The sequence below is a fragment of the Mustela lutreola genome, chromosome 3 (assembly GCF_030435805.1).
Source record: "Mustela lutreola isolate mMusLut2 chromosome 3, mMusLut2.pri, whole genome shotgun sequence".
In the NCBI taxonomy this organism is placed as follows: domain Eukaryota; kingdom Metazoa; phylum Chordata; class Mammalia; order Carnivora; family Mustelidae; genus Mustela; species Mustela lutreola.
Genome location: NC_081292.1, coordinates 39,835,009 through 39,855,257, shown reverse-complemented (window position 1 = coordinate 39,855,257; position 20,249 = coordinate 39,835,009). Strand labels below are relative to the sequence as shown.

General features: G+C 38.6%; 1 protein-coding gene and 1 pseudogene across 3 annotated transcripts in view; one reads left to right on the top strand and one right to left on the bottom strand.

Annotated features, from left to right (window-relative positions):
* Nucleotides 1-20,249, top strand: part of CPQ (carboxypeptidase Q) — a 448,436-nt gene that overhangs the window by 116,253 nt on the left and 311,934 nt on the right. The window lies entirely within an intron of this gene.
* LOC131826575 (elongation factor 1-alpha 1-like) lies at nt 14,269-15,965 on the bottom strand (annotated as a pseudogene).

Here is a 20,249-nt window from a genome sequence, read left to right as displayed (position 1 = left end):
GTCTTTTTGTGCCTTGTGATGGCTTAGAGCTTCATACTCCTTCCTTCATCCCTACTTATATATTTATTGAAAATATAATCAACCTGAGAGAATATTTAAATTTAACAAAACTTTCAAAGTTTGACTTTAGCAAAATGCTATGGCATTTTGACTTTAGCAGAAAGTCTAAGTGCTGCAGGAGAATGAGTGGCTCCTGCAGACCCTGTAGAGAACTCCCTGTGCAAGTGAGCGTATCCCGATTCTAGGCACACACCTTCCAGAAACGCTCACCCGGTGCTTAAGGAGACATGTACGTGTGTGCTTATTGCAGTGTTGTTTGTAATAATAAGAAATTATTATTATGGGAGAATGGGTAAATAAATTGGAGCAGGTTTGTACAATGGAATACTAGAAAGCAGTTAAAATGGATGAACCAGAGTTCCATATATCAGCCTGAATTACTTCAATAAACAACACTGAATTTAAAAAAGTGACTTGAGGAAACATACTTATCATACAATTTATATGAAGCTAGAGAACATGCAAATAATGCTAGGTTTGCACATTTGTATGTATTGAAGATACAAGCACATGCATAGTTTGAACACCACAGTAAGTGTTGTCTCTGGAGAAAACAGAGAATGGGATAGGGAAGATAAAACATCACACATTTGTAATCTATGGATATTTATTTAAAGAAAATAAGAACTGAAGCAAAGATGATGAAATATTAAGATGTAAGGAGATTGAAGTATGTTTATATTATATCTATGTTTATGTAATTACCATATTCACGATTTATGAAAATGGGGAAAAGCGGGGAGAGAGAGTTTATATATGTCCACAATAAAGAGAAATTCTTGCAAGGCAAGGGAAAGAAAGTAGTTATTGTACCCCTGGTCCCTGTTTCCTTTGCCACGGAAAGTCACTCTGAACAGTTGCCCATGGATCCTTCCCGTGGTGGTCTATGGTAGACACCTTCCTTTTCTACCTGCACAGTTTTTTTTTTTAAATATAATTTTTTATTTTTTATAAACATATATTTTTATCCCCAGGGGTACAGGTCTGTGAATCACCAGGTTTACACACTTCACAGCACTCACCAAAGCACATACCCTCCCCAATGTCCATAATACCACCCCCTTCTCCCAAACCCCCTCCCCCCAGCAACCCTCAGTTTGTTTTGTGAGATTAAGAGTCACTTATGGTTTGTCTCCCTCCCAATCCCATCTTCTTTCATTGATTCTTCTCGTACCCACTTAAGCCCCCATGTTGCAACACCACTTCCTCATATCAGGGAGATCATATGATAGTTGTCTTTCTCCGCCTGACTTATTTTGCTAAGCATGATACGCTCTAGTTCCATCCATGTTGTCGCAAATGGCAAGATTTCATTTCTTTTGATGGCTGCATAGTATTCCATTGTGTATATATACCACATCTTCTTGATCCATTCATCTGTTGATGGACATCTAGGTTCTTTCCATAGTTTGGCTATTGTGGACATTGCTGCTATAAACATTCGAGTACACGTGCCCCTTTGGATCACTACGTTTGTATCTTTTGGGTAAATACCCAATAGTGCAATTGCTGGGTCATAGGGCAGTTCTATTTTCAACATTTTGAGGAACCTCCATGCTGTTTTCCAGAGAGGTTGCACCAGGTTGCATTCCCACCAACAGTGTAGGAGTGTTCCCCTTTCTCCACATCCTCGCCAGCATCTGTCTCTACCTGCACAGTTAATGCTCTTTGCTCTTTTCACCAAACTCTGTGTATCTTGGTGATTATTCATCCAATGACTTTTGGTAATTTTGTCTGAAGAAGCTTTTCCTTCCTGAAGGTAAGCACAACCGTAGTTTCTTCAATGCTCTGTTATAGAATCACTGGTCCAGGATACATTGGATGAGTTTTAGATACTAAATTGTAAGGACAGATTGTGTTCAGACCCAGATCAACCTTGAAAATAAAATATGTTTGTGTTCAGATTTGGAAAGTTCTTTTCCCATTTCAGGTTGTCACACAGCTGAATATATTAAGCTTGGGACCAGGCACGATGTGAGGGTGAACATATGTGAGCGATTCGCATCCGTAAAAGAAAAATGCACTTTTCATGGCCTTGGGCAAAGCGGGAATTCTGTAAACTTTTTGGTGCTGTTGCTACTTTTACAAGTCACTCTATGGAGACCATGACTGTATCTTGGGGTTGCTGCTAGATCCAGATATTGTTAATTTTGTCCTCATTTGTATTCTATTCAGTTATATCAAACCAAATGTTTGTTAGGGACTTTTAGGAAGGTTGTAAGAGTGTGGCAATATAGCTATTATTTATGAAAATGGGGAAAAAGCTCCTTTTAACTTACCTGAATCTTTCTTTGAACTAAAGAAAGAAAAATAAAATCCACGAAGTAGTGAAGTGGGGCTCCGTAGTTGCTGTAGCCGCCAGGTGTCTGGGCTGGCTCTGACAGACGTTGTTGTGGGATCACAATGAGCCTAGATGCAGAGAGCATGGAAAGTCCCCCATCCTTGTCATCACAGAGTTTGGCTTATAGCCCTCTCCCCTCAAAGATGGAGTCTTCTGGCCTTTCTGATACTGTTTTCTATTCTTATCCCTCCTTAGGGAGAGAAATCCAATGTATTTTTGCTACTATTTTCTAGAGTTGAATTTGGAAACATCTCAAGACAAGCTCCTCATGCAAGATCTGTGGGAAGAAAGGAATCCTCTTTATCAATCTAATTGTAGCTCAAATATCCCCTACACCCACCTGTTTTCTCCATTGTGGTGCTCACAAGATGTAGAAAGGATAGTAGTTTAGAAGTGCTAGGTGGGAGTCCTTTGTCCTTATGCTTTCTTAGGGTCTCATGGTGGTCAGGATCCTTCACTTCTTTGAGCCTCAGTTTCCTCATCTTTAAATGGGGCCATAGTACCTACCGTGGAAGTGATATTTGAAATGTCTGACAGCCAGTTGAGCTTGGCTGTCAGCCAGTCAGATAGATAGCATTCACATATGGAAAGATTCTCCCTGACACTTAATCTGCTGAATATAACCAGGACTATCTCACAGAGTTCTAGAAGGGTAAAATTGGATTGTGCGTGTGCACCTGCTCTGAAACTGCAAGGGGGTACACACATCTGTGTTAACAGTGCCAAATTCATGAACTGGGCAGGGCAGTTGAGAAGTGCTTTGGTCTGTGTAACCAAAAGAATCTTTAATGAGAATGAACAATTACTTGCCCCACAGTTTCAATTTATTTAGAAATCAGTTTCCTATCAAGCTAAATATATGCTTATTATAAAACCCAGCAATGCCACTCCTAGATATTTACCCAAGAGAAATGAAAACGTGTGCCCACACAAAGGTTCGTATGTGAGTATTCCCTGTAGTTTTATTTGTAATAGCTAAAAACTATCAGCAGCACACCTGCCCATCGCTTGGTGCACAGATGAGCAGTGTGGTGCGTACATACTCTGGAGTACTAGTTAGCAATACAAAGAAATAGAGGACGGATGGACAGCACAACATGGATGACTCTCCAGAGCATTCTGCTGACTGAAAGAAGACAGACGCAAAACACTGCATATAATGTGAGTTTATTTATATGAAATTCTGTAAAAGACCAAAGTTTAGTGACAGAAAAAAGATCACTGGTGGCCAAGGGTCAGGGATGAGCTGAATAGATTGACTGCAAGGGGCATGAGGGAACATTCTGAAGAGATGGAAATTTTCTATAGCTTAATTGTGGTGGTGGTTACCTGACTATATTTGTCAAAACTCATAGAATTATATATTGAAAACTAATTAATTTTATTGTAAGTAAATTGTACTTCAATAAAAAGCTGGTTAAAAAGTTGAAAATAGTTTCAATAGTTTGCTTGTGAAAAAGTAGAAAATGTAATTTTGAAGATTAAAGAGGAACATTCTATTACAAATTAAGATAAATCTCCTTTATAGTTTATATATTTCAGTTTTAGCTTTCGAGTAATACATTTTGCAGCCTCATCTCTTGCAGTAAACCTTAGTCTCTGATAATACCAAACTTGCCAAGAAGTCATCCATACATATCCTGTTGTTTCTTTCTTTGCTGTTGTTCATTTGTGCTGAATACTTGTCTAGAATAGCTTCCTACCTGGCCCTCCCTGGGACTCCTACCTCCCCTCTCCCTCACCTCCCTTGAAGATTCAGTTTGGAATTCAGACTTCCCTTGATTTTTCCTCACTCCTGCATGTTAGGACAGCTTTATCATTGCATTTACCAGATTACACTATAATTAGCTCTTTATGCGTTTATCTTCTAGAAAAAAATGATAATCTTTTAGAGATAAATCACCATACCTTACACATTTTTTACCCCAGATGTCCACCACGTTACTGATGGTCAGTGAGTGTTTGAGAATGAATGAATGGCAGTGCCTCATGAATGGAGCTGAGGCAGAGTGAGGTTCTGAAAAGAATGGAAAAGAAGGGAATCTAGGAGAATCCCAATCCCTCAGTGGTTGGAGTGACTTTGGGCAAGTTGTTTAATGTGTTAGCCTTAGTTTTCTCTGATAGATAGTGAGGGAACTAGCCCCATGCACTGGATAGGATAGCTGTGAGACATGAATAAAAGGATGTATGTGAAAGTACCCTACGGAGTACAGTTTGCACGCATACATCTTGGAAGACTGTCATTTCTCAGCTCGAGGATATAGTAATGCCAACCAAACCAAATAGGTAAAGTCTGTTCACCTTCAACAGTTTACATGGAGCCTCAGTGTTACACTGACATGTTTACCTGACTCCTCGCAGCATCTAGTTAGAGCTTCCTCGGTGAGAGACAGCAATAGACTTGTCAAATCCATTCACTCTTGTGTATTTTGCATGGAAGCACTTGCCAACCAGTCTCTAAAAGTTTTGAAGACATGGCTCCTTTCTTATTTATCTTTGGATCCTCTAAGTTCTTCATAGAAAGCATTGTGCCCTGAAATGTTTAAATGACAAACCAAGTACAGCTTAACACAGAAGTATAGAGAAATGTTGCCCAGTTTTTTTGTTTGTTTTGTTTTGTTTTGTTTTAAAAGAAGGCTACATTTCAGGGTGCTTGGGTGGCTCAGTCAGTTAAGCATCTGCCTTAAGCTCAGGTCATGATCCCAGGGTCCTCGGATAGAGTCCTCCTTCTCCCTCTCCCTCTGCTTGCGCTCTCTCTTAGTCTGTCAAATAAATAAATAAATCTTTATTTTTTTAAAAAAAAGGCTACATTTCAAAATAAAATTGTAATTGCTTCTCATTTTTAGAGTCTGCTCAAATAATTTTCCACAGAAACTTTCCAGCTTTAAACTCTACAATGTTCTGGATCTTGTTGGGGGGTGGTCTTCTGATGTCTTTGGAACTTTTTAAGACTAAAGAATTTCACTGTATCTAAGATCCATTTTCCACAAGTCCTAAAATCTGAACTATAGCGTGTTACCAGTGTGATATTCTTTATAGCATTTCACAGTTTTTTTCATTTAAAAAAATAATATTTTACCTTGATTATAGGGAGAAGGGAACTATGTCTTATTTTTTAGGAACAGAATAAGCCCGAGGCTCTTGATTCACTCTAATTGGCTAGATTGGTCATTATTTTTAATTTTTACTAACCTTACGGATATTCCTTAAAACAAAATGGGATAAAACCTAATTAGTTGTATAAATTTTGAAGTACATTAAGAGCTCATCAAAATAATATTATTGATAATATGACTCCGGACATAGGATTAAAAAAAATACATGAAATTGACAAGAAAATGTTAGAGATACTGAAATATTTTACTGATATGTTTTATATATAAATATATATAAATATTTAAATTTATGAGATGGAATTATAATAGAAAGCAAAAAAGTCTATATTATAGTAGTTATAATAACTGTTTCTACTTCAAGGTGAGTTAAACCTATGTTCTAACCTTGGTAAGCAATTTAAAATCATTTGCTGCCTTGTTGATTTAACCTTTCAAATATGTCAAGGGCCACTGACTTCTTGCAGCATTTATAGATATTTATCGAAATGTGTTTTTGGTTAGGATGTGAAAATATTTGGGGAATAAATCCAATACTTGTGCTTATTTACTTTACATAAATCGCATTTTCCCATGAGTGACGGTGTAAGTGGGAGTAAGTGGAAAGAAAGAGGAACTTGAATATAAACCAAATGTTTGTTTATGGGCTTTATTTAGAAATCCACATTAGTGACTCTGATAGTTGGGATATTAACCCAATAACTCCTTTTCTTTGTTGATTTTTATTTTCATTTACTTATATATTCTTATGAGGCAATTCTCATTGGAATACCCAAAGAAAGATATTACATTTTTACAAATGGTTCTTTCCAATATTGTGCTATAACAGTATTTGCATTTAGGAACACTGCTTTATTTCAGTACAGCTTTTTTTTAAACATAGGTATTTTCTGTTTACGCTCTACCCCCACCCTTCCAAAAAAAAAAAAAAAGCATCATAACCTCTCATTTTATATTCTTTTTTTATATTCTTTCAAGATAGTTTGGCATCCTTACTGGATTATATGCCATAGCAAAAATGTTTCCCACCCATTCATCTTTAATTACATTTAAATTTACATTAAAATGTAAAAGGATTAAAAGCACTTTAAAAAATGGTGTGTCTATTCACTAAACAGCATGTATTAATTTATAACTGTTTATTAAAATAAATGTGGTTAGTCTATGTCTCTTGCCTCATGCATAATAAAGAACTTCTCTTTTTGAAAGTAATTGCTGTAAAATATTGCTTGAGGGATTAAGTGCTAGTGTGGTTGGGAGGTAGTATCTTTGCTTTTGGGCAGACTGTTTTGAACATCTCAGGTTCAAACATGAAACTGGGTAAGGGTAATTGAGATCAGGGAATGCCAGAGTGGTTAGAAGGGGTCCTTAGATAATGAAGTCCTTGAGAACAGAAATGAGGTCTTCTCTATCTTTTCTAAAATCCTAACGGCCTGGTGCAGTACCATTCACGTGGGAGGAAAGGACATTGTTGCTACTGGAACAGCCAAGAGACAAACAAAACCGAGCTTGATCTTACAAAATGCTGAGTCCCTCTCAAGATTTTCTTCTCAAGCTGGGCTGGTATCTGCTACTTACAATCTTTATAGAAAAGAAACAACATACTCATCTTAAAGAAAGCTAGAATGTTTGTCATTAAGCCTGACAGTGATTTGGGCCCTCATTCAATTAGAGTGAATGACTTCTACCTGTGGGGTTAGGTCAGAAGGCTGTGGTTGTAACACAAATTGTGATTTTGTTTTGTTCTTCTCCTGTTCATAAACCGCCACTGTTCCCCCTTTCCCACAGTGACAATAGGGAAAGGCCAAAAACTTCAGTGTAGGTGGCAGGTGGGGGCCTTCTGGAATTTGGCTCTAAGCTAAACATAATTTTTACCATCATCCAATTGGAATGTCTGTGTGGCTCAGCCATTCTTCTATTTGGTCAAGAGATATTCTAGGCATTTCTGATGGGAAAGGGAAGAAAAACTAAGACTAGATAGAAGTGGGTGGGGCCTGGGGACTGCTGACAGAGATTAGCATCCAGATGGCTAAGTTCAGGGGACATGGAGAGTGGTGGTGCTGCCCACACTGATACTCTTTCCAGGTGCCTTCCCAAGGTAAGGGAACAGTGCTTGTTGACGTACTCTGTTCAGACAATGTATCGTTTCTTGATTCCAGTCTGTCTTTTTACTTATATATCAGGACATATTCTGGGAGCTGATGTTTTAGATTCTGGAAGAAGGAATCAATCCCAGAAGACAAGTAACAATTAGGTGAGAAACTCAGGACACCGAACTGTCAGTCTGGTGTTTGGGGCTGGACTTGAGTATTTGAGGAAATTACCATGAAAAACAGGGCGGGGGGATATGTGGTCAGACTGGCCTCAGCAGGTAAGAGATGAGGTGGGGGTAGTTAAGAAGATGGCAGCCCACCTTGGTACCTAGGACTTTCATCACCCCTGCCTTCAGACAGCAGATAAATGCATCATACCATTCAAGTTACTCTCTGGTATTCAGCAAGGGCCCTGGATAGGGCAGAGCCTGCATGAGAGTGACTTTTAATTTGATAGTTGGATGTTCTGTCAGGTTTTGTCAGGGATCGACATCCACCTGCTCTGGATCCCATTGGCATTATAACAGGCCTTATTCTGATATTTGAGTAGCCATATATTGCATGTGATGGTTTCATCACTTCCAATTAATTTATGTTACTCTACCTAAGAAACATCTTATATATATATATTTTTTAATTTTATTTAGGTCTTACCCAAGGTATCAAGCACTTCTTGAATGAATAATACATTTTTGGTATTTTGTCTACTACCTAAATTATGGATGAGGCCAAACAATAAACCTGGTTTCATTTAAGTTAGATTAAAGTTTTTAATGGACATAAAATAAATCTATTGCTTTCCTTAAGTTCTATTCCTACTACCCACCCCCACCCATCCAGCAGTAGAACACAAAACTACAGGGACTCTGTATGGCTTATACTGTGGATTATGAGTGCTGTGAAGGCTCATAAGTGCCTTATTATTCTGATTATTTTGGAAACAATGCATTTTTCACTAGAAAGACTAGATGCTGGAAAGCCAAAGATGTTTGGTGCAAAACTGTGAAGGGACTTCTGGATGGATGTGCGCTCCAAGCGAGCTTTCATTTTAAGTTAAGAAATTCAGGCTACTTGGAAGGAAGTGGTTTGCTTTGTAAAATTAGTTATTAGGGCAATGTAAGGGTTAATGAACAAAATATATTAATCTTATCCAGATATGTGCATTTATATAGATCTTGGCCTCAACATATAAATTATTTCAATAAATGATTTTTAAGTCTTTATCATTCTTAAATTTATTGAATAGACTTATTAAACACCTGCTTTAGGCCAGCTGGCTGCACATACCATTGGGATAGAAATGGGTAATGCGTAGTTACTGTTTTCGGGGGCTTACAACCCTCTCAGGCATCATATGATTCACTGCAGGGAATACAAAGATGAGTCTTGAAGCAACTGTTGCATGGATTTTAAAAAAGTATATTCATACAATAGAATATTATTTGGCATCAAAAAGGAATGAAATATTGATGTGTGTTAAAATATGGATGGACCTCAAAAACATTAGGGTAAGAGGAAGGAGCCAATCAAAAAGGACTGCATTTTGTATGATTCCATTTACATAAGATGTCCAGAATAGGCAAATCCATAGAAATAGAAAGTAGATTACTGGGTTAGTGGTGGTGGTGGGACATGTGGATGGGGTGTGTTTGTCTGTTAAAGCTATTATGATGTCTGTCTTAGAGGTGATGGAATGTTCTAAAATTTATTGTGATGATGGTTACATACCTTTGTGAATATGCTAAAAACTACCGAATGGTACACTTTAAGTAGGTGAATTGTATGGTAAGTGAATTTAATCTCAAAGCTAGTAACAACTAAGGAGTGGGAGAGAGAGAGAATGAGTGAGTGATGGAAAGAGTAGATAGATCTTTCATATAATTTGCCCATGAGGGGAAGTAGAGAAATGGGAAGATGGTAAAAGAATATGTTTTATTTTTATATTGATTATCTAATTTACACAGTAGTCTCAAGTACACGTTCTCACTTCATCCTCACAACATTGCTGTGAATTTATTATATAGATAAAGAGACTGAAGCTTGGGGAGCTTAAGTGACTTGCCAAAGAATGTACAGCTTAATAAGAAGCAGAATGGGTAATTAATTAAACTCACTTTTTTAGGAAAGCAGAGCACAAGTTGAAGGATTGACTCAGAAAAGAGGCACAATGCATATACTGAGATGGGAGAGTAGGAACAAAGACAAGATGAAGATATGGATACTGAGAATTCTCTGATTCCAGAAACTCTTCTTGTCCCAATAACATTTTTAGCACAGTTTACTTTTATGCTTTCTGGGCTAATGTATTGATATATTAATGTGGTTTTTTGCTAATATATTTGTAGGCTAGTTAAGTATTTACATATTAAATTCCTGGAGGACAGGGAAATGTCTGTCTCTTTCAGATCCTTTCCAGTACGTGTGGGGCCTTGATTACCCATTTATTTGCCTGTGTTGAGTAACTGTATTCTGAAGAAGGTCAGAGCTCATTGGCTACTACTAGTAGAAATATGGTGGTCATGGATTCAGACATGTGTTCTTCTTAGTCTTAGTTTTGTAAGAGGCTCTCAATTGTGTCGTCAATATGGATTGCCCTGCTTTGAACTGACAACATTGATTACACATTCACTCCAAGTTTTTAAGAGAATCTATCCTTTAACTCTTTGTTTTTTAATTCTCATCAGATCATTCCCCCCCACATTGTACTCCTCTTTCTGTCTGTACATCAAATCATTCAGCAAAATCTATTGATTCTGTTTATAAAATATATTGCAAATTCATTCCCTTCTTTTTTTCTTCTACGAATTAGGCCAGGCCACCATCATCTCTGTCCAGGTCTATCTTTTCAACTGGTCTCCCTCTTCAAGTCTCTCCCTTCTCTACTCTGTGATTGCAAGACCTGTGTTCTTTATATGAATATTCTCTCATATGCCTCTCGTCAGGTCCTCCTGCCTAGAAAAATTATCACCACAGAGAGCTATCTTTTAATATATGTGTAAAAATCTCATTCAAAGGGGTTTGAGGGACATATGTTTGCCACATGCATTCTTCCACTGACTACAGAACAAAGTCTAACTTTACCATAATCCACAAAGCCCTGAATGATATGTTCCTTCCTTTTCCCCAGACTTTATCTCATGTTTTGTTTTGCCCTTTCTCACTATACTGCAGACAAATGATCTTCCTTCAGTTCTTCTGGAAAGTTTTCCTGCATTAGGGCTTCTGGAAGGAGTACTCTTGTTGTCAGTCTTCTTAGTGGATAGTCCCTTAACATAATCCTTCAGTTCTCAGTTTAAATATCCCAAAATCCAAAGGAGGTTCTGTCCCCCTCATTCCTTAGTTAGCTAGGAATGATAGAAATCTCAAAATAACAGCAATGCTTATGCTTAAGCAAGATAGATGTTTCTTTCTCTGTCATATACAATTCTAGGTAATTGTGCTTCATGGATTAGGAATCCAGACTCCGGTCCTGACATTCCTTTTCAGCTCTAACTCATGATAAGATGACCTCTTCCATCTGCATTTGAGTGATCAGGAAGGAGTCATGGGGAAGATAAAGACATGCCTCTCCTAATAAGTAATGTGATGTACCTAGCTACAGAGAAGTTGAAAAATGAGGTCCCCTTTTTTGTGGTTTGTTTTTAGGTAGTCTTGTTCCATCAGTATTAAATGGTTCTATTACTGAAAGAGAGAAAGAGCTTATGGAGGAAAGGAACAATGTCCCTATATGTTATACTTGTGGTAGAAATGGACTGTTGTCTATTGGTATATCATATGGCATTTTATTTATAATGACCCACAAAAAACCTTTTTGTTAGTAAGTTTGTGCTTTTCCAGAGCAACTGGTTTGTATTTCTGTTTTGTGCCTTATAATGGTTTCACTCTTTGCTTTGTTTTCCAGGCATTTTACAGCTAAATTTATACTCCTCTCTAGCGACTGCACAAACCTTAGGACATGTATTTTCTTCTATTATATTAATCATGGTATTATTTTACTACACCTGCATTCTCTTCACTCATTTGTTTTTATTTTTCAATATATTTTTATAGGTCTCCTCAAATTCTTTTGGTAATAAAGTTTGAAACAAATAAATAAAAAGCAGTTCTGAATAGATAAATACCCTGTATTTAATGAGGATTATGAAGGTATATCATAGAGTTGTTGAGAGAATCAAGAGTTAATGGAAATAAAACATTTGGAACAGTGTCTGGTATACTGTAAGAGCTATATAAATGTCTGCTCAGTATTCTTATTATAATTAAATCCTTTCTGAAGTGACCACCAAGTAAGCCTGCTTGAAGAGACATTCTTAAGAACACACTCAAAGTAGGTTAAATGAAGAAGGAAAGTGTGAAGTTATATGTTTAAGGGCCACTCATCAACAATTATTCTGTGTCTACAGATTATAATCTTTGTAACAGCTAGCAAATGCATTGTGCTGTGTAAGATAATATGCTAAAAAGTTGGTCTCTGAGACATAAACACAAATATATGGATGACTAACTGGATTAAATTACTAGAAGAACTATTGCTCTCTCTCTACCTTTCTCCAAGATAGGGATAGAAAGTTTCCATCAGATAGATCTGGGTTTGAATCTCAGAACTGTGACTAACCAAACTCGGTAGTAGATTAAATCTTAGTTTTCACCTCAGTAAATAGGAACAACAATACCTACTGCAGAGGAGTGTAAGGATTACATGAATTAATGCATGTAAATAGCTTTGCATGTTGCCTGCTCAGAACATGCATATAACAGTTATTTCCATTATCATCAGTTTCATGCAAATCTTTTGAACTGAAGAATTCAGTTACCTTTCACTTCTTGGATTTATACTGAGTATAGACAAACCTGATTTTTTTCTTTAAATATTTGAAAACCCTGCCCTAAAATCTGATAAGTCTACAAATGTTTAAATTTTTTACTTTTCCATCATGAAGTTGTATGAAATAGTGGCTTCTCATATATGGTTCAAGGCTAATCAGTGGTTCACATGGGTTCTTGGAAACCATGCAAGCTGTGGGATCCTATTGCCTTAATGTTTCTATTAACATAGCATTTCTGCTTAAGTTTCTGGTATGGATTAATAAACTATTAATGGTGTTAAATGGATGCTTGTTTTTCATTAGTTGGTAGCTCTTCAGAAAGTCATCAAAAATTTCCCATTCATTTTGTTCAAATGGTTGGGGATGAATGGTCTGAGAGGCTCTTTACTCTGCCAAAGTGGATCATGAAAAATACGGACAATTTAATTCAACACAGCAAACATATATTGAATTCAGAATATGGGAAATGCATTGTACTACATACTGTGACACTATCAAGAGATATCCTCTGTGGTGGCCATCTGTTGTTTGCTACCGAGCATCCGTTTTCCCTCTGTTTGGAATTAGGTGGCTTTCATGCACTCCTCTAGCCATATGGTTTAGGTGGGGTTGGCCCCTTACTCAAGTCTAGAGGTGGGCCTTGCTTGGCTTAAGATAGCCAGCACATCCCATCTCCAAGACCATAGTTTTGGATTCAGAGTGGGCATAACACATGGTTTTAAACAGACTTGTTTCCTGGGGCTTCTGGTAAAATGAAGCTTGCTTTTTTATTTTCCCCCCATGGGAACTTCTGAAAGAGACACTACCTCTTTCCGTGGGCAGTATAATAAGGATATGAGGTCTTGGAGAACCTAGAGCTGTGAAAGGGCAAAGCACCACACAGATTCTTAAGAGTCCTGGCTACCAGTAGCCAGGAACTATCTGAGGCCAGCCCTTCTGCTGGTCATGTGAGCCAACACATTTTTTTTTTTTTTTAAAGTAGGCTCTACACCTATCATGGAGCCCAACACAGGGCTTGAACTCATGACCCTGAGGTCAAGATCTGAGCAAAGGTCAAGAGTTAGACGCTTAAGCAACTGAGTCACCCAGGTGCCCCACCAATATATTTCCTTAAGCCAAGGAGATTTGTTTAAGCCCATTGGGGTGTTCTGTCACTTGCAAGTATGAGAATCCACATGTTCTTTGGTCTCAGAAGTTAAAAAAAGATTCATGATAGCTGCAACCCAGGTGTTAATATTATATAATATTCTATATGTTAAATGGTATTATTTTACTACACCTGCATTCTCTTCACTCATTTGTTTTTATTTGAGGAGACCTCTAATGTTCTATAATATTGATTCATATGTGTAAGAAAACTTGATACAGGGACTAAAATTATTATGGAAACAAAGTTAACCAATGGCAAGTATTTATTGAAATGCCTTGAGAGAAGGGATTATATCTGTTGGGTGTTCTAGGACCATTCTTGGCACATAATTAAACTCTCAATATATGTTGATTGAATGTGTGAGGTTAATACTATGCTAGATACTGTATTTCCCACAGAATCTAAAGGAGACCCTCTCTTTGCCATTCGGGCATTCCTGATTACAGGTTTTATTGGCCACAGACTTTCTTTTGAATATATTTTTATATATTTTTAATTAATAAAATTTATTTATCTATTTATTTTTATTTTAATTTTTTAGAGACCCTAGAATTAAAATTTGTTTTTAGGGGAGCTTAAGTTCACAGCAAAACTGAAGGGAAAATATATTCTGTGGGTAAGTAACCAATGGGTGCAATTACTAGATTGTATGGTGAGAGTATATTAGTTTTTTTTTTTTTTCTCATTAAACTTTTGTTTTAATGGGTCTCAAAATTCTGTGACAGATTTTTGGTCAAGTTGTTTCCATTAAAAAGTACTGATTTTAAAAACTAATAACTTAAAACTGCCCACACACACAAAAAAACAAATGGTCCACAAAACATTCTCCTTTCCTTCTGAAGGTTTTACGATGCATTGTTATCATTAACCAGTCTTTTACTATTAAACTTAAATGGCCAATTGACACAAAGAGTTCTGAGACCGTTCTTCCACTACTGATTAAGACTGGGGTGGCAGGTATTGGGGATAATATTCATTTAGCCTTCTGAGCTTTCTGGGCAGACTTGGTGACCTTGCCAGCTCCAGCTGCCTTCTTGTCCACTGCTTTGATGACACCCACAGCAACCGTCTGTCTCATGTCACGAACAGCGAAACGGCCCAGAGGAGGATAGTCAGAGAAGCTCTCAACACACATAGGCTTGCCAGGAACCATATCAACAATGGCAGCGTCACCAGATTTCAAGAACTTGGGACCATCTTCCAGCTTTTTTCCAGAACGACGATCTATCTTCTCCTTCAGCTCAGCAAACTTGCAAGCAATGTGAGCTGTGTGACAATCCAGCACAGGTGCATATCCAGCACTAATTTGGCCTGGATGGTTCAGGATAATCACCTGAGCTGTGAAGCCAGCTGCTTCCATTGGTGGGTCATTTTTGCTGTCACCAGCCACATTGCCACGACGAACATCTTTGACAGATACGTTCTTGACATTGAAGCCCACATTGTCCCCAGGAAGAGCCTCACTCAAAGCTTCATGGTGCATTTCAACAGACTTGACTTCAGTTGTAACGTTGACTGGAGCAAAAGTGACCACCATGCCAGGCTTAAGAACACCAGTCTCCACTCGGCCCACAGGGACAGTACCAATACCACCAATTTTGTAGACATCCTGGAGAGGCAGACGCAAGGGCTTGTCAGTTGGACGAGTTGGTGGCAGAATGCAATCCAGAGCTTCAAGCAGTGTGGTTCCACTGGCATTCCCATCTTTACGGGTGACTTTCCATCCCTTGAACCAAGGCATATTAGCACTTGGCTCCAGCATGTTGTCACCATTCCAACCAGAAATTGGCACAAATGCTACTGTGTCGGGGTTGTAGCCAATTTTCTTAATGTAAGTGCTGACTTCTTTAACGATTTCCTCGTATCTCTTCTGGCTGTAGGGTGGCTCAGTGGAATCCATTTTGTTAACACCAACAATTAGTTGTTTTACACCCAGTGTGTAAGCCAGAAGGGCATGCTCACGGGTCTGCCCGTTCTTGGAGATACCAGCTTCAAATTCACCAACACCAGCAGCAAAAATCAAGACAGCACAGTCAGCCTGGGATGTGCCTGTAATCATGTTTTTGATAAAGTCTCTGTGTCCTGGAGCATCAATGATGGTCATGTAATACTTGCTGGTCTTGAATTTCCACAGGGAGATATCAATGGTGATACCACGTTCACGTTCAGCTTTCAGTTTATCCAAGACCCAGGCATACTTGAAGGAGCCTTTTCCCATCCAGCAGCCTCCTTCTCGAATTTTTCGATAGTTCTTTTGTCGATCCCACCACATTTGTAGATCAGATGACCAGTAGTAGTAGACTTGCCCGAATTTACGTGTCCGATGACAACAATGTTGATATGAGTCTTTTCCTTCCCCATTCTGGTTTAGGATGAGCGGTGGTTTTCACGACACCTGTGTTCTGGTGGCAAACCCGTTGCGAAAAAGGAGAGTATATTAGTTTTGTAAGAAAGTTCCAAACTGCCTTCTAAAGTGGCTATACCATTTTGCACCCCCACCAGCAATGAGTGAGAATTCCTTATGCTCCTTATACTTGCCAACATTTGGTGTTGTCCATGTTTCGGATTTTTGCCATTCTAATAGGTGTGTAACTGTATCTCATTGTTTTAATTTGCAATTCCCTAATGATGTATGATGTTGAACAAATTAAATGTGGTTAATGCTCTTGTACTTAAATCTCTCCTGCTTAAACTGCATGGTGATGGCTTTAAATTGTAATTGTAGTGTGATTGACACTGATAGCTGGATTTGTGTCCTTCCAGCCAGTGGACTTTAATAAATAGCATTCAGGAAATTTCTGTGTAAGTCCTATAGTTCTAATATTTCCATCATGTCTCTAGAATCTTCTCATGGCAAATTGCTGTGTCAAGCTGAATTATGAAAGTGAGTCAGGTTTTTTCTTTTTAGGGCAAAAATTCTGTTTTGTTGCAGTGTTTTTTTTCTCCAAGTTTTACTTCTCTAAGAACAGCATAGTGAGTTAACATTTCAAAACATAGCTAAATGAAAAAGCCCATTTTGGAATGCCAAGCTGTCATAGAATTATTTTATCTCTCTGATATAACACTATAATAACATTATTTTGTTCTTGATACAAACATAAGCACACCAGTTTCTATCATTTTTGCCCTTGGTTTTTGGAGATGGGATTTAGAGGGAAAACACATTTAGATAGGAAATATTAAAATCTATTGAAAGTATATAGAATTATTTAAAAGTACAACAGGGCTGCTTGTTTCTTTTAGAATTGACATCAGGTAGGTAAGCTAACCGGAGCTGCCAAGACTATTTTAATGATCTCTAGGGTTTATCTCTTATTTAAAATTTTTTGTCATTTAATCTGCATGTGTTAAGTCACTGACACTTGCTAAATTCTTTTTCAGATTTGTTGGTTGTCTACTGTTTGGTGTTGATCATTTGATCACTTTGATGTGTAATAGGAAGAAGAAAGTAGTTATCTAATTTTCACTGAACAGTCTTCCCTAAAGTATTAGATATATTTACTTTATATTTTATCTGTCATCAGCTACAGATTGTGAAATGCTCTGAAAGAAACTTTAAATTCAGGGCTCCTACTTTTGTCAGCTCTCACTCAGTATTGCAGTGGTAACAAACAACCCCCAAATTTCTGTGGCCTGGACCTTCTAACGTTTCTTTCTTTCTTTTTTTTTTTTTTTTTAAGATTTTATTTATTTATTTGACAGAGCACAAGTGGGCAGAGAGGCAGGCAGAGAGAGAGGGAGGAAGCAGGCTCCCTGCCAAGCAGAGAGCCTGATGCAGGGCTTGATCTCCGAACCCTGGGATTACGACCCGAGCCGAAGGCAGAGGCTTTAACCCACTGAGCCACCCAGGCGCCCCTCTTTTTTTTTTTTTAAGATGTATTTATTTATTTTAGAGGAGGGAGGAGGGGCAGAAGGAGACGGAGAGAAAATCTCAAATAGACTCCACACCATGGAGCCTGATATGGGGCTTGATCCCAGGATCATGAGATCATAACCTGAGCTGAAATCAAGAGTCAGACACTTAACCAATTGAGCTACCCAGGTGCCCCTCCTAAGATTTATTTCTTGTGCACTTTGCATATAAATATATATGTATCTTTTTCGTTCCAGGATCCAGGCTGAAGGAGTTCCTATCTGGGACATGTCATTCTTTTGGCTGGGAGAAAAGATCTCTTAAAAGACAATCTAAGCTTGCAGTGGCTCTTTTAAGTTCCTGCTCAGCTGGGGCCATATACCTTTCCCATTTACATTCCATTGGCCAGAGCAAATCTCACGGCCAAGCATAACGTTGGTGTGTTCCAAGAGAGACACTGCATTTTACAAGGCAATTGATTGGCCTGTGTTATTCTCTTACAGAAAAGGGGGAGGGGAGACAATACAATATAGCATTAGTATAATTTTAGATAAGGCCAGTGGTATCTTTTTCTATCATGCCCTGTTCCTCTGATGCTTCTCTGAAAAGTCCTTTCCCTGCTCCTCTCACACATTCCTCCATCACCCCTGTGTTTTTTTGTTTGTTTGTTTTGTTTTTTTTGCCACGTAGACCCAGGAAACCTCCCCAGCTTCTCTGCCGAGCCTTTTGTGGCATCTTTATGAGATAGTGCCTGCATGATTTCTTTAGTTAAAACTGACAAGAAATTGTATAGCCTCTGGAGCTGTCTGTTGTGATAAAGAATAGTTCTGCTCTGAGCTGGGTAGACTCCATATTTGCTGATTATATCCATTATTTTTGTTTTATTCCTGGTGATTACTTAGAAGTTTTAAATAAATCAGATAATTACTGCTTATATCTATTTGATATATGTTGAGAACATTTACAAATCTTACTCTTTTTTTAATTTAATTTTTTAAAATTTTTTATAAACATATAATGTATTATTAGCCCCAGGGGTACAGGTCTGTGAATCGCCAGGTTTGCATACTTCACAGCACTCACCATAGCACATACCCTCCCCAATGTCCATAACCCAACCACCCTCTCCCTACCACCACCGCCCCCTCGGTTTGTTTTGTGACATTAAGAGTCTCTTAGCAGGGTGCCTGGGTGGCTCAGTGGGTTGAGCCTCTGCCTTCGGCTTGGGTTGTGATCTCAGGGTCCTGGGATCGAGCCCTGCATCGGGCTCTCTGCTCAGTGGGGAGCCTGCTTCCTCCTCTCTCTCTGCCTGCCTCTCTGCCTACATGTGGTATCTGTCTGTCAAATAAATAAAATCTTAAAAAAAAAAAAAAAGAGTCTCTTAGGGACAAACCTTACTCTTACTGTCTTACGTTTCTTTATAGCACACATAGCAATTCTTACCTCTGTCATCTCGTCTGATACTCACAAAAATGGTGCCACTGTTACTGTGATTCCCATTTTACAGGCTGGGAAAAATTAAGCAACTTATTCATGAGCAAAGGCTAGTGAGCTCTATAGCTGTATTCAAGGCAGGTTATATATCAATGGTTGCTCTCTGTTACTGATAAAAAAAAATACCCTGTTTTAAGCATATCTGGAAGAATGGACAATGTAGTACAGCAAATATTTTGTAAAAAAGTTTTAGATGAAGATCGTTGTTTCACAGATAGGATTCATCTTAAAATTAAGCAACAAGGTCTTTGTTTTGAGTGATCTTATAACTAAATTTCAGTACATACAACTTTCCCCAGGAAAGCAATCGTTATATAGATTAGGCAATATGGTTATGGAGCACAACACTCAGTGAAGCCGATTTCCCCATTGCAGTAAACGGCGTTCACTCCATACTCCCACTCAGAGTGGTCTGTCCAGTCTTCTTTCTCTCCACCTCCTTGCCCTCCTCCAAACACTACTGCTCTCAACCAGAATGTGGTGGTTGCCCCCTAAATAGCCCTCCATACCTTTTCTTGCCTCCTCCAAGCCAGCAGACTAAGACTAGTGGTATATCCAAAATGTAACTCTGAATTTGCCTGACTTCTCTGTCCCCACCCAGATTCCTTACTACAGCTCCCGGGCTCCCGTGTGATGTTACCCTGCCACTGCCTGCTTCCTCTCATGGCCTTCTCTCCCTCACTCTGCGTCTTTCATCTCCTTCTCTCTTCTTCTCCCTGGCTTCTTGCTCTAGTCTATTAGCACTTCTTCTCAGATCCCACCTCCTCAGCAGAGCCAGCCATGACCCCTAGACTACAATAACTAGTGCTGTTTCAGTGGACCACAGCCATAAACTCACCTCCATACCCCCACCATCACGAAGACCTGTAGATTTTCCATGTTAGATATTACTGGAAGCTGACTGACGTACATTGGATCTTCTGGCTGCTCATTTTCACAGATGTCTAAGAAGATCATGTTTTTTGTGGAAGTCCCCACTCACTCACACCGGTCTACAAGGAAATACTCAGGGATTGAGGAGAAAGCAACCAAGTTCAAACAGGCCTCAAAGCAACCATATTTAAGACAACCAGAGCAACTGTGTTTCAAACACAATACGCCTCACGTTTTAGACTATAACTGGCTCCCTGTGATAACTGATAAAATTGATCAAAGTGCCCCCAAGTGTGACTACCTTTCGTGCAGTGGCCTGACCAGTGGAAGCAGTTTGGAATCTAAGTGATCGGATCGCTAAGGATTGGTCTGTGCTCCACACTTGTTGCTGTTGTGTGTTGTGGCGTTGGGTCCACAGACTTCTTGAGTGTGCTACAAGACAGGTT